Source organism: Chiloscyllium plagiosum, unplaced genomic scaffold, assembly GCF_037043375.1.
Source record: "Chiloscyllium plagiosum isolate Xiang-an unplaced genomic scaffold, Cpla_swu_hap1 HiC_scaffold_11, whole genome shotgun sequence".
Taxonomy (NCBI): domain Eukaryota; kingdom Metazoa; phylum Chordata; class Chondrichthyes; order Orectolobiformes; family Hemiscylliidae; genus Chiloscyllium; species Chiloscyllium plagiosum.
In genome coordinates this window covers 18,512,501-18,526,177 of record NW_028270149.1, presented here as the reverse complement: position 1 = coordinate 18,526,177, position 13,677 = coordinate 18,512,501, and positions in this window count along the sequence as shown.

Here is a 13,677-nt window from a genome sequence, read left to right as displayed (position 1 = left end):
CCTCCAGCAGTTCCTGGCCAATCAAGTCCCACAGAGCAGAATAGAGCTCGACCGGTAAGCCGTCGCTTCCGGGAGTTTTATTCTTTTCGAAGGACTTGAGGGCCTTGGTCAGCTCGTCCAGAGATAGCGGCTGGTCCAGCCTCTCCCGTGTTCTGTCGTCTAAGACCTCCATGATAGAGGACAGGAATGACTGGGAGGCTGTGCTGTCGGTCGGCTTCACGTCATACAGACTGGCGTAGAAGGATTTACTGATCCTCATGACGTCAGCCTGAGATGACTTTATCGAGCCATCTTCTTCCTTCAGGCTGCTGAGCACAGAGCTCTCTTTGTGCACCTTCTGGAAGAAGAAACGTGAGCTCGTCTCGTCCTGCTCCACCGAGTGGACCCTGGACCGGAAGATTATCTTGGAGGCCTCCGAAGCAAAGAGTGAGGCTTGCTGGCCCTTCACCTCCTTGAGGTCCTCCGTGACATCCACCCCCATCGTCTGCAGCACTTTCAAGGAGCTATGAAACTGCACTCCAAGTTCTGTTTGTTCAGCATAAGTCCTGCCCTGATTTGCCTCTCCAAAGTGCAGCACCTCACATTTATCTAAATTAAACTCCATCTGCCACTCCTTGTCCTGTTGGCCCATCTGATCAAGAAACCTTGTACTGTGAGGTAACCTTCTTCGCTGTCCATTACACCTCCAATTTTGGTGTCGTGTGCAAACTTACTTACCATACCTTCTATGTTCACATCTAAATCATTTATGTAAATGACAAAAAGCAGTGGACCCAGCACCGATCCTTGTGGCACACTATTGGTCACAAGCTTCCAGTCTGAAAAGCAACCCTCCACCACCACCCTCTGTCTTCTATATTCCAGCCAGTTTTGTATCCAAATAGTTCTCCCTCCAATCCATGTGATCGAATCTTGCTAACTAGTCTCCCATGAGGAATCTTGTCAAATGCCTTACTGAAGTCCATATAGGTCATGTCCACCGCTCTGCCCTCATCATTCCTCTTCATTACTTCTTCAAAAAGCTCAATCAAGTTAGTGAGACATGATTTTTATTCCATATTTACTTCATCTCTAAGATTTAAAGCAATAAGATGCCCCCTTTTGGGGTCTAGGGCCTGATGTAGCCGTGGAAGGCTGACTGTGAATCATTGCCAATGTCACCTGCTCCCACCTGGAAGGGTGGAGAAACTGAAGGCCATGGTATACTTGGTGACATCTGGCAGAGCTGCACTCAGCCTGCATTACAGAGGCAAGATGGATTATAGATAACAGTCACCACCTCTTGCTGATATATAAATGCCTTCTGACTGAGGTGGAAGTCAGAGAACTGTTCCCTAAATACCTCTGCAAGATATCATCGTCTGCAGAGAGCCCTTTCCACCTGCCTTTGCTCACAGCTCCCACTTACTGCTTCCTCCACTCTATCTCCCTACTGTTCTACAGACAAAAAACTGGCTGAAAATATTGCTCCCATCACTGAAAACAGACTTGAGCAGCCTTCCAGTTCCTTCGGGGCTTCTCCTTGTGAAAATCTCAACACCAGATCCTAATAAATCCCAAAGTTTTTACAACTCTTTCCAATAGCACTCAGCACAGCATCTACACTTACACTGTCACCGTAATTAGGAATCATAAGCACCTCATCCAAAGCTGAAAGTCCAAGGGCAACAACCACAAATGACGTGAGTTGTGAAAGGGTTTGCTGTGGATCTCAGTGGGGGCTTAGCGGGGGGGCATTTAAGAAAGGGCGTTAACGGAACCCATGCAGTTTTAAATGGTTTGGCATCATCATCAGCTCATTCTACACACTCTCAACATCACTGCCTTTACAATTAAAGCAGGGTGTGAGGGGAAGGAGGACAGACCAGTAAGGAGGTAAGTGCAATATGTCAGGGAGTGGGGCATTTGGACACTCTGAGTTGGGGCAGTAAGAGTGTGAGCAGTGTCTGGGGTGGGTCTGTTGGGGGAATGGGGTAGTGAACCCTATCTGTTCATTCCCCCCAACTTCCAATGCCTCCCGATAGATCTCCCCCACACTCCCCCAACCCCCCAGAAAGTGTTCACCTCTACTAATGCATAACCCCAAAAAGACAGTACTTGCCCCGCCCCTAACTCCACCATCACCCAGTGCTCACCCCACTCCCAAATTAGTGCTCCCTCCCACTGAAAACCCCCAAAGACAATGCTCATGCTCACACTCCCTTGACCCCAACCTCAACCCCAGACAGTGCTCATCCCACCATAACCCCCCCCCCCCGCCGCAACAAGCTATCCCTTCTTGCATCTGAGGGTGAATAAAGGGTGAATACTGTCAGGAGTAATGGAGGGGTGAACTTTGCTGGGTGGGTTAAGGGAGGGGGTGTACATTATCAGTGGATAAGGGAGGAGGTGAACACAGTTGGGGTCAGCAAGGGGATGAATACTGTTGAGGGGTAAGGAAGGGGGAAATGCTTTTAGGGATAAGGGAGGGGGTGAATATTGTCGGAGGTAAAGGAGGGGGTGAATACTGTTGGAGGTAAGGGAGGGGATGAACACTTGAGGGTAAGGGAGGGGTGAATCCTGTCGGGGTAAGGGGGGGGTGAATACTGTTGGGGGTAAACGATGGGGTGAATACTTTTGGGAGTAAGGTAGAAGGTGAATACTGTTGAGGTGTAAAGGAGGGGATGAATACTGTTGAGAGTAAGGGAGGAGGTGAATACTGTTGAGGGGTAAGGGAGGGAGTGAGTACCGTTGGAGTGAGGGAAGGATTTCTTTTCCCCTGGATGGAGGGAACAATGGATTGAAGGTAAGTGGCTGGAGGTTTCGAGAGATGTGAGAAAACACATTTTCACTCAGAGGGTGGTGGGAAGCTGAAACTCTCACAGAAACCCTCAATATTGAAGAAAGATTTATATGTGTATTTGCAATGTGAGGGCCAAAGGGCTATGGGCCAAGTGCTTGAACATGGGATTAGAATAGGTAGGTGGTAGTTTCTGACTGGTGTAGATTTGATGGGCTTAAGAGCCTTTTCTCCTACTGTAGACCTCTATGAACACTATTGGAGGGATGAGGGAGGGGGTGAATATTGTCAGAGAGGGGAGGGAGGGATTGAACACTGTCAGTGCTGGTGAGGAGTGAACATTGTCAGGGGTTGAGGAAGGAGTTGAAGACTGTTGGGCTGAGAGTTATCAATCCTGAACAAAGAAATGCTGACCACGGGATAATGAAGAATTGCAGACACTAATTTTGAAAAAAATGTCTTGGGTGAAAGAAATCTGGAATTGCACAAGTTCATGTTTTGGGACATTTATACTCTTTTCAGAATACAGCAACCACTGCTGTAAAATAAAAAGTCATCTCATGACTCTCAGCACCACAAGGGAATTGTTGGGATTTCAGCTGCCCTCTGTATTTTTGAATCAGCTGGGATCTAAAGTCCCAACAGGGACACGGTTGTTTGTGCCACAAAATGAATATACATCACTTCCTGCAGCATACAGTCATAGAGTCCTACGGCACGGAGACAGGCCCATTGGCCCAAACTGGGCCATGCCCACCAATATATCCATTAACTCTCACCCCATTTCCCTGCACTTGGCCCATATCCTTTTAATCCTTTCCTATCCACATATTTGTCCAAATGCCTTTTAAATGTTGTTAATGTACTCGCTTCAACCACTTCTGTTGGCAGCTCATTCCATATGTGTACCACCCTCTGGGTAAAAATGTTGCCCTCAGTTTCCCTTTTATTCTTTCCCCTCTAACCTTAAACTGATTCCCTCTAGTCCTCGATTCCACAATTCTGGGGAAAAGACTGAATTCACCCTGTCCATGTATCTCATGATCTTATACACTTGTATAAGATCCCACCTCAGTCTCCCATATTCTAAAGAAAAATGTCCTAGTTTGTCCAACCTCTCCCTATAACTCAGTCCAGGCAACATCCTTGTAAATTTCTTCTGCACTCTTTTCAGTTTAATAACATTCTTCCTATAACAAGATGACCAAAATGGAACACAATACTGCAAATGCAGCCTCACCAACGTCCTGTACAACTGCAACATAACTTTCCAACTTCTATGCTCAATGCCCTGATTGATGAAGGCCAGTGTGCCAAAAGCCTTCTTCGCTGCCCTATCTACCTGAGACTCCACTTTCAGAGAACCATGCAGCTGACCTCCAAGGTCTCTCTGTTCCACTACACTCCTTAAAGCCCTACTATTCACTATGAAACTCCTATCTTGATTTGACTTTCCAAAATGCAAGACCTCACACATCTATATTAAACTCCATTTGCCATTTCTCAGCCCACTTCCCCAGCTGATCAAGGTCCTGCTGCAATTCCTGATAACCTTCCTCGCTGTCCACAATGCTGCCTATTTCAGTGTCATCAGCAAACTTATAATCATGCCTTGAACATGCTCAGCCAAATAATTGATACAGATAACAAACAGTAATGGGCCCAGCACCAACCCCTGAGGAACTCCACGAGTCACAGGCCTCCAGTTTGACAAGCATCCTTCCACTATTACCCTCTACTTCCATTCTAATACATCCAACACCTCCTCTACTATGTCTTTGGGACAGTCCTGGACTGTCCCCAAGATATCACCACTAACTCCCCCAAGGTCCCAAGTCTTCATGTCTTTCTCCATGGTAAACACAGAGGAGAAATATTCATTGAGGATCTTGCCTGTCTCCTGCAGTTCTACACATACACGTCCACTTTAGTCCTTAAGGGCCCTATTCTCTCACTAGATATTCTTTTTCCTTTAGTATATTTAAAAGTACCTCTTTGGCTTCACCCTAATCTTCTCTGCCAAGGCTACCTTGTACCCCCTTTTCACCCTCCTGATTTCCTTCTTTAGTAAATTCCTGAAGCAGTAGAAAATGCCTTTGTTTTTTGCAACAGTAGAGAAATGTCAAAATTCCAAAGTTTTGTATGTTTTTCTTCTTCTCTGCAAAGACTGTACAGAACTGATTTAAACTATTAGATGATTTCATGAATAAAGTGTATGTTTGAAATAAAACATTGGTGGGCGGCACGGTGGCACAGTGGTTAGCACTGATGCCTCACAGCGCCAGAGACCCGGGTTCATTTCCCGCCTCAGGCGACTGATTGTGAGTTTGCACGTTCTCCCCGTGTCTGCGTGGGTTTCCTCCGGGTGCTCCGGTTTCCTCCCACAGTCCAAAGATGTGCAGGTCAGGTGAATTGGCCATGCTAAATTGCCCGTAGTGTTAGGTAAGGGGTAAATGTAGGGGTATGGGTGGGTTGCGCTTCGGCGGGGCGGTGTGGACTTGTTGGGCCGAAGGGCCTGTTTCCACATTGTAAGTAATCTAATCTAAAAAAAACAAAGACAGAGGGGAATCACAATCTGACAGTGACTGACGTTCCTTGGAGGTTTCAGGCTGGAGTTACGCTGTTTCCATGTGTCCCTGAATCTGCTGTTATATCAATGTGGTACCATTTCAGAACCTCGTTACTTCTGGTACAAATATAAATGAACCGTGTTTTTGCAATTACATCATGTACTGCAAACTGACATTGAAATATGTGCTGTAACTGTTACTTGTTGCTTTTTGGAATGACTCAAAACTGGACACATGCTGCCGCTGAGATTATTTTATTGCAGGCATTCAAAACTACTGCTTTCGTCATTTCCATGGCAAGAATTCCTCAAGCACATACCTTTTCCAGTTCGAACAATCTTTAGAAGCTCCATGTTTTATTGTAAACATGTTCCAGGTTAAATATTAATGAGTAACAACATCAAAACCAACTTGCATTTATGTAGCACCTTTAATGTTGTAAGACATTACAAGATGCTTCACAGGAGCCATTACTTATCAAACAAAATTTGGTACTGAGGCAGCTGAAAGGAGAGGTGACTAAAAACTCATGAAAAAGAAACCGGCCTTTCAGAAGAGAAGAGAGAGAGGTGGAGAGTCAGGGTGTGTTAGGAAGGCATTCCAGAGCCAAAAGGAAATCAGTGAGAGGCCAGAATGGGCAGAGACTGCCAAGTGTTGAGGGGCTAGAGGATGTCACTGAGATGGGTATGTGGGGGAGGGGGGAGGGCGGCTGGCGTTGTTGGGTGGGGGGGAAGCAGGGTTGGGGGAGCCCATATAAGAATTTAAAGATGAGAATAGGAATCTTAAGTTAAGGTTATGTCGTATAATTAGACAATCTTAGACCAGCGAGCATGGGGATGATGGGCGAACTGAATTTAGTGCCAGTTAGAATATGGGAAGCAGAGGATGAATAAGCTAAAAACAAAGTGTTGCAGAGACTAGAGATCTATGGAGAGAAGCAGACTTTCACACCCAAAGGAAGACTCTGTCTCCACAGATGCTGCCAGATCCGCTGGGTTTCTCTTGCATTTTCTGTTTTTATTTCTGAATAAGCTTCTATTTATGGAGGGTGTAGGTTGGGATACCAGCCAAGAGTGCATTGGAATAGTTGAATCAAGTGGTAACAAAATCATAAGGCATATTGATGCTGTTTGAAACTTTATAGGCTATCTGATCAACATTCAGACAATGAGTCACATTCACTATGATTCTATAATGGAACACTGTCTCAAGGACATAACTTCCAAAAGCTGACATTCTGTAAGAACGTTAAAATGGCATCTGTGACTTTTAGATGTTGTCAATCCCAAAGGGAATTTTAATATTCAACCTATAGCATTCAACGTGTATGCACACAAAAAAAACACTTTAAAGAGTGAGGTACAAAAAAAATTCATAATAGAATGGGTTTCCTTTTGTATTCTATTATTGTGATACTGTTAGGCTTGATATTTCATGAAGTTTTGTGAGTGCACTTTGAAAGAGTCTCATTTTGTAGTTCATTAATAGCAGTGGAAATATTATTAAACATAAATCGAATATTCTCTGACAGCCAATGTTACTTCTGCCAAATTGGCATAGTCAAGCCAACAAACATTTACACAGCCTCATAAAATATAACAAGACATGTAATAATTCATCTCATCATATGGATGAGATGATTGCTCAGCATGATCTTTTGCTAATGCACTTCATTTAGTTTGAACAATGTTATGTCGGTAACAATTTTTAACAGAGGAGACTACAGACTAGATTATGCTAAAGCAGACGTACGAGAAATGCCACTTTCAGTACATATATAAATTCTTACAATTTATTGTTTTTTGCAATGAAATGGAGTCATACTTTAATCTTGCCAGTAATTATAGAAAAGAGAGCAGCTTCAAGGAACAAAAACTGTTCAAGAAGGCCACAGGTGATTCCAAAAGTTCTCTTTGAGTTATTTAGGACTCTGCACGAAGGTTCCATCTCTAAATTACAACCAAAAGACACTTCCTAAACTGCAAAATTCATTTGAATAGAGCTCTCTTCCAAAAAGTCCAATTTATTAATATAAAAAAAAACAATAATCAAGGCTTTGAAAAACCCATGATAGTCTGGGGCTATGTCTTCAAATGACAGAAAGCATGTGGAAACTAAGTTGGCATTTTAAGTGCTTGATTTCATTGACACAAGCACAAATCTTTCAATCATACAGTCATAGAGTTGAACAGACCCTTCTGTCCAACTTGTCCATGCCAACCAGATATCTAAATTAATCTAGACCCATTTTCCAGCATTTGGTCCATATCTCTGTAAACCCTTCCTATTCACATACCCATCCAAATGCCTTTTAAATGTAATTGAACTAGCAACCACCACTTCCTCTGGCAGCTTATTCCACGCACACACTACTTCTTTGATAATTAAAAACTAAGAAAATTGTTCAACACTCGGGCCTTGATTGGATTTTCCATTGTTGGGAGTTCAAGTTAAGACATAATTAATGCATCAATAACAAAACATACTGCCTCATCATTTTGCAGTTTCTAGGCGTCAATCCAACAATGGTAGTAGCTCCCACTTAAAACAAGGACAACCTTTATTGGAACATGTAACCCCTCCACCCTCACATGTTACTTTGGCTTGCTCAATATCAGATCTAAGTCCTCCCCATGTGCAGTAGGTGACCAGGGTTGCTAGGCAGGGATAAATACAGGAAGACCAAAGAAAGGTATTTGAAATGTTTTGACAATGGCAAATCCAGGAATTGTCTTGAATTTAAGTTCTAAGGAAAAGGAAGTTTTGACTTAGTAATGGGAAAATTTAGCTCTGGCATCACTAAGATTTTCTTCAAAGACATATGTAGCATGGCCAATCAAACAAAGAATAATGCAGGCAAAGACTCAGGAACCATTTAAGACCCAATTGGAGTTATCAATGAAGAGAATTTGGGATATTTGTGGAATGGACAAATTTAATTAGGTTGAATTTTTTATTATCAGTAGTCACCTTCTGGCCCTGTAATTATATTTTAGCTGTTTTTCTTTTCCTGTCCTTTGGGTCTCATGAGCATTTGTGCCAATTATTGTAAACTCTGCCAACACCATTACAGGCCTCACGGTTTTCCCAATGGGTACCCTCCCATGTTAGAAGAGTAATGAAGGCATGTTCACCAGCTCATCCTGCATGCAGGGCTGCTCTGTGTCTTCTGACCTGCACATCTGCAGTCAAAGATGACCATGCCTTTAGCAGATGGGTAATATAGAATGTGACTCCTATTCTCAGAGGAAGCTGAGATGGAAGACCCAATAATATATGACAATGTATATTACAATTCACTGATCTATACTCATTCAGAAGCACACCAATTACAGAATATCATGCTTTCAGAGGTGCTGATTAATTTTCCCTGCGTAAAGAGCGTGTGGAAATTAAAGAGAGAATCTTGTCCAACAAGTTCAGTAAGACTACCACACCCCTTTGTTAACATAGCTTTATCTTATGTAAGAAGGCCATCAACTTTCCATTCATAGTAAAATCAGTATTATGAAGTCAAATGAAAGAGAAAATTAAATCAAATGATTGTTAGTGTTATAACCTGTTGTAAGGTGGAACATCGGTAGAGACATGTAAAGGGTTGAGACTCAGAATGACCAGGAATCTGGGTTGGTTTTGTCAAATATCTTGAAGGAGTATCATCAATGGCCAACAAGGACATTTTTTTAAAAAAAGAGGTTCAATGATTTCAGTAACTTTCAGGGAAGAAATATCCCAATCCATGAGGTTTTCTTCATGTCGTTGACCAGCTGATCGCTGAAGGCTTTTATCAAAAAGGAGACCTGTATATGGTAACAGTACAAGTAAATGTTAAATGCAGAGGAAGATAAATATTCACTCAAAACTGACACCGACTTTATTAACCATGAGAAACTGGCATCATCAGACCAGGGATTGACCATACTAGGTGCATTCTCTGAGGAGGGAGGATCAGAGATGAATATTGTCATTGCCGTGCAATTTGAAACCTATTTAGAAAGAAGAGATAGAATGTGAATGTGTGCATTTGCATAGCACACATTCACATTTCATCAATGAAACCTTTTTGAGATGCAGTCCATGTTGCTTTGTAATCTAATGTGGCAGCCAACTTAAAATCAGAAAGGCCTCACAAACAATGTTGGAACAACTTCATCCATATTGATGATACTGATTGAGGGATAGGTAACAACCAAATCAACAGGCGACCATAGTATTCCTCTTCAAATATTTCTCTGGGATGTTTTATGTTCACCTGACAAAGCAAGTAGGTCCTCCAGCATCTGACAATCTAACACTCATTTAACACTCAACTGGAGTGTCAGCCTCAATTACATGTTCAAGTATGTAAATAATTATTCTATGTAAAACAGAGTTATGCCCGACTGATGTGCGGCTTTATTTTGTTGAACAAAATGTGTTATGCATAAATAACGGTATCACTCAAAATCAGTGATGCTTCATACTGCTCATTGAATCATTCTTGGCTTATTTAAAGTGATAATCCAAAGTCAGGCTAGCGATATAACTGCAGTTCACTGTACTTGCTAATAGCTTTCAAAATAAAACTTACAGCAGTCTTCTGCTTTCCTTTGGCTGAAGCATTAAAGCTTAGGACAGCCGCTGCAAAGTCACAGTAGAGAAAAGCCCCTAAGACCTTTCCAACTATAGTATGTAGAGGGGCTGGTAAATTATAGAACCCCCCGCAGGTTGTATATTTATCACTGAATGCATACAGTAACTATCATGTGTAATACAAATAGATTGAGGCATCTGAGTTGCTACAATGCTTAATGGAGAAACGTTGTATTTTAGTGCATGTTCCAGAATGTCTGTTTTGAAATGCATTTCTATATATTTTATGAATAAAATATATTTTTGCACAAAAAGAAATTGGCTTATCAATGTGCATGTAGGTCTATACCCTTTAAATTTAAATGTTTTGTCGTTCATTGGGTGCTTATGCATTTCTCTGCGTAAAGCCAGATTACCATTGACTGTTCAATGTGGAATGAAACCAGTAGGTACACAGACTGTACTGAAAAATTAACTCACGCAAATAGTTTTTGCTGGATAAGGCTTCACCTTCTGAAAATAATTTAAAGTTTCATTTGCTCATTTATTGCATTTTTGATAACAATTAGACTCATATTTCTTCTCATTATTGTCAACTTTAAAAGCAGATGTTTTGTTACATTGGGCTAAGAACATACAGATTTTCAGCAGCATTAGTAATTATCATTTCATTTAATATAATTTAATTTTTCCATCAATGTGCTTCACTCTCTTGGATACTTCAACCTGTTCAGAACTGGAACCAACATCCATAGACCCTCTTTTATCCACCTTGTTAGCAATCTCCTCACTACTTTAGTTCAATCTCCCTTTCACAAACCCACTCCGACTTAATTTGATTATATTTGTTCAAGAAGTTCTAAGTTACTGCTGTGTTCGATAATAATTACAATGCCACAATTGATATTAAGAGGAGAAATTGCAACATCCTAGTTCCTTGCTTGCTAATTTCAAACATGATGGAGTGACTTCTTCAACTTTTCAATTTAGAGTCACAATTTCCAAGCCTAGACAATTTGGGAAAACTCTGACAAATAGCTTGGTTTTGCATTTGAACCCACCAATTTGATTTAGTACTCGAGCGGAAACTATCAGAGATTTGTTTATTTTAGTGTCTACAACATTTGTTATATGCATTTAAATCCAATAGCTACTTTGTTCCTGTTACTGCTGCATGAATGAATAAAAGGATTCATATAAAAAGTCTGCTTTCACTCTTTAAAATAAACACAATCCTTTTTGCTGTCATTAATTGTGAACTTTGGTGGTTTTAATTACTTCATGGGCTTTAGCTTAGATTGTAAAATCAAATTATTTGGGAATCTGTGAAGGTCTGGGTGATTGTTTGAATTAGCTTTGTTTAGAATGGCTCCCTGCCTGAGTTTTTGACCCCATCAATACAAGGGAGCAAGTATCACTCAAGAGCAAAAACTAATCCCACAACTTCAATTAATGTTATGCAAAGAGTTTTTAAGTTAGAATCATTCTATCACTTAATTTCCTAAACTACATACACTTAAAACATTAGCTTAATATGATATTCATGCTAAGTTTCACCTCATTTAACATAAATAAGATAATCTGTTCAAGAACACTAAAGGAAGATTTCCTCCTATTTCAGACTGAAGAGTAATTGATGGATTGCAATTACACCCCATCCACCTGGACACCCCGTGCTGGCCTCCTACCTGCCCTCGACCTCTTCATAACCAACTGCTGCCGCGATATTAACCGCCACCTGAACTCCCCCACCCCTCTCACCCACTCCAACCTCTCACCCTCGGAACGCGCAGCCCTCCACTCACTCCGTTGCAACCCCAACCTCACTATCAAACCAGCAGACAAGGGAGGCGCGGTAGTAGTTTGGCGCACCGACCTCTACACCGCTGAGGCCAAACGCCAGCTCGCAGATACCTCCTCCTACTGCCCCCTTGACCATGACCCCACCCCCCACCACCAAACCATCATCTCCCAGACCGTCCATAACCTCATCACCTCGGGGGATCTCCCATCCACCGCCTCCAACCTCATAGTTCCACAACCCCGCACCTCCCGCTTCTACCTCCTGCCCAAAATCCACAAACCTGACTGCCCCGGCCGACCCATTGTCTCCGCCTGCTCCAGCCCCACCGAACTCATCTCCGCATACCTTGACACCGTCCTGTCCCCCTTAGTCCAAGAACTCCCCACCTACGTTCGGGACACCACCCATGCCCTCCACCTGCTCCATGATTTTCGCTTCCCCGGTCCCCAACGCCTTATTTTCACCATGGACATCCAGTCCCTGTACACCTTCATCCCCCATCACGAAAGACTCAAAGCCCTCCACTTCTTTCTTTCCCGCCGTACCGACCAGTACCCTTCCACTGACACCCTCCTTCGACTGACTGAACTGGTCCTCACCCTGAACAACTTCTCTTTCCAATCCTCCCACTTCCTCCAAACGAAAGGAGTAGCCATGGGCACCCGCATGGGCCCCAGCTATGCCTGCCTCTTCGTAGGATATGTGGAACAATCCATCTTCCGCAACTACACTGGCCCCACCCCCCACCTTTTCCTCCGCTACATCGATGACTGTATCGGCGCCGCCTCGTGCTCCCACGAGGAGGTTGAACAGTTCATCCACTTCACCAACACCTTCCACCCCGACCTCAAATTCACCTGGACAGTCTCAGATTCCTCCCTCCCCTTCCTCGACCTTTCTATTTCTATCTCAGGCGACCGAATCAACATGGACATCTACTACAAACCGACCGACTCCCACAGCTACCTGGACTACACCTCCTCCCATCCTGCCCCCTGTAAAAACGCCATCCCATTCTCCCAATTCCTTTGACTCCGACGCATCTGCTCCCAGGAGGACCAGTTCCAAAAACGCACAACCCAGATGGCCTCCTTCTTCAAGGACTGCAATTTCCCCCCCGATGTGGTCGACGATGCCCTCCACCGCATCTCTTCCACTTCCCGCTCCTCCGCCCTTGAGCCCTGCCCCTCCAACCGCCACCAGGACAGAACCCCACTGGTCCTCACCTACCACCCCACCAATCTCTATGTACAGCGCATCATCCGCCGTCATTTCCGCTACCTCCAAACGGACCCCACCACCAAGGATATATTTCCCTCCCCTCCCCTATCAGCATTCCGTAAAGACCACTCCCTCCGTGACTCCCTCGTCAGATCCACACCCCCCACCAACCCAACCTCCACTCCCGGCACCTTCCCCTGCAACCGCAGGAGGTGCAAGACTTGCGCCCACACCTCCCCCCTCACCTCCCTCCAAGGCCCCAAAGGAAACTTCCATATCCGCCACAGATTCACCTGCACCTCCACACACATCATCTATTGCATCCTCTGCACCCGATGTGGCCTCCTCTATATTGGGGAGACAGGCCGGCTACTTGCGGAGCGTTTCAGAGAACACCTCTGGGACACCCGGACCAACCAACCCAACCACCCTGTAGCTCAACATTTCAATTCCCCCTCCCACTCCACCAAGGATATGCAGGTCTTTGGACTCCTCCATCGTCAGACCACAACAAAACGACGGTTGGAGGAAGAACGCCTCATCTTCCGCCTAGGAACCCTCCAACCACAAGGGATGAACTCGGATATCACCAGTTTCCTCATTTCCCCTCCCCCCACCCTGTCTCAGTCAAATCCATCGAATTCAGCACCGCCTTCCTAACCTGCAATCTTCTTCCCGACCTCTCCGCCCCCACCCCAGTCTGACCTATCACCCTCCCCTTGACCTCTTTC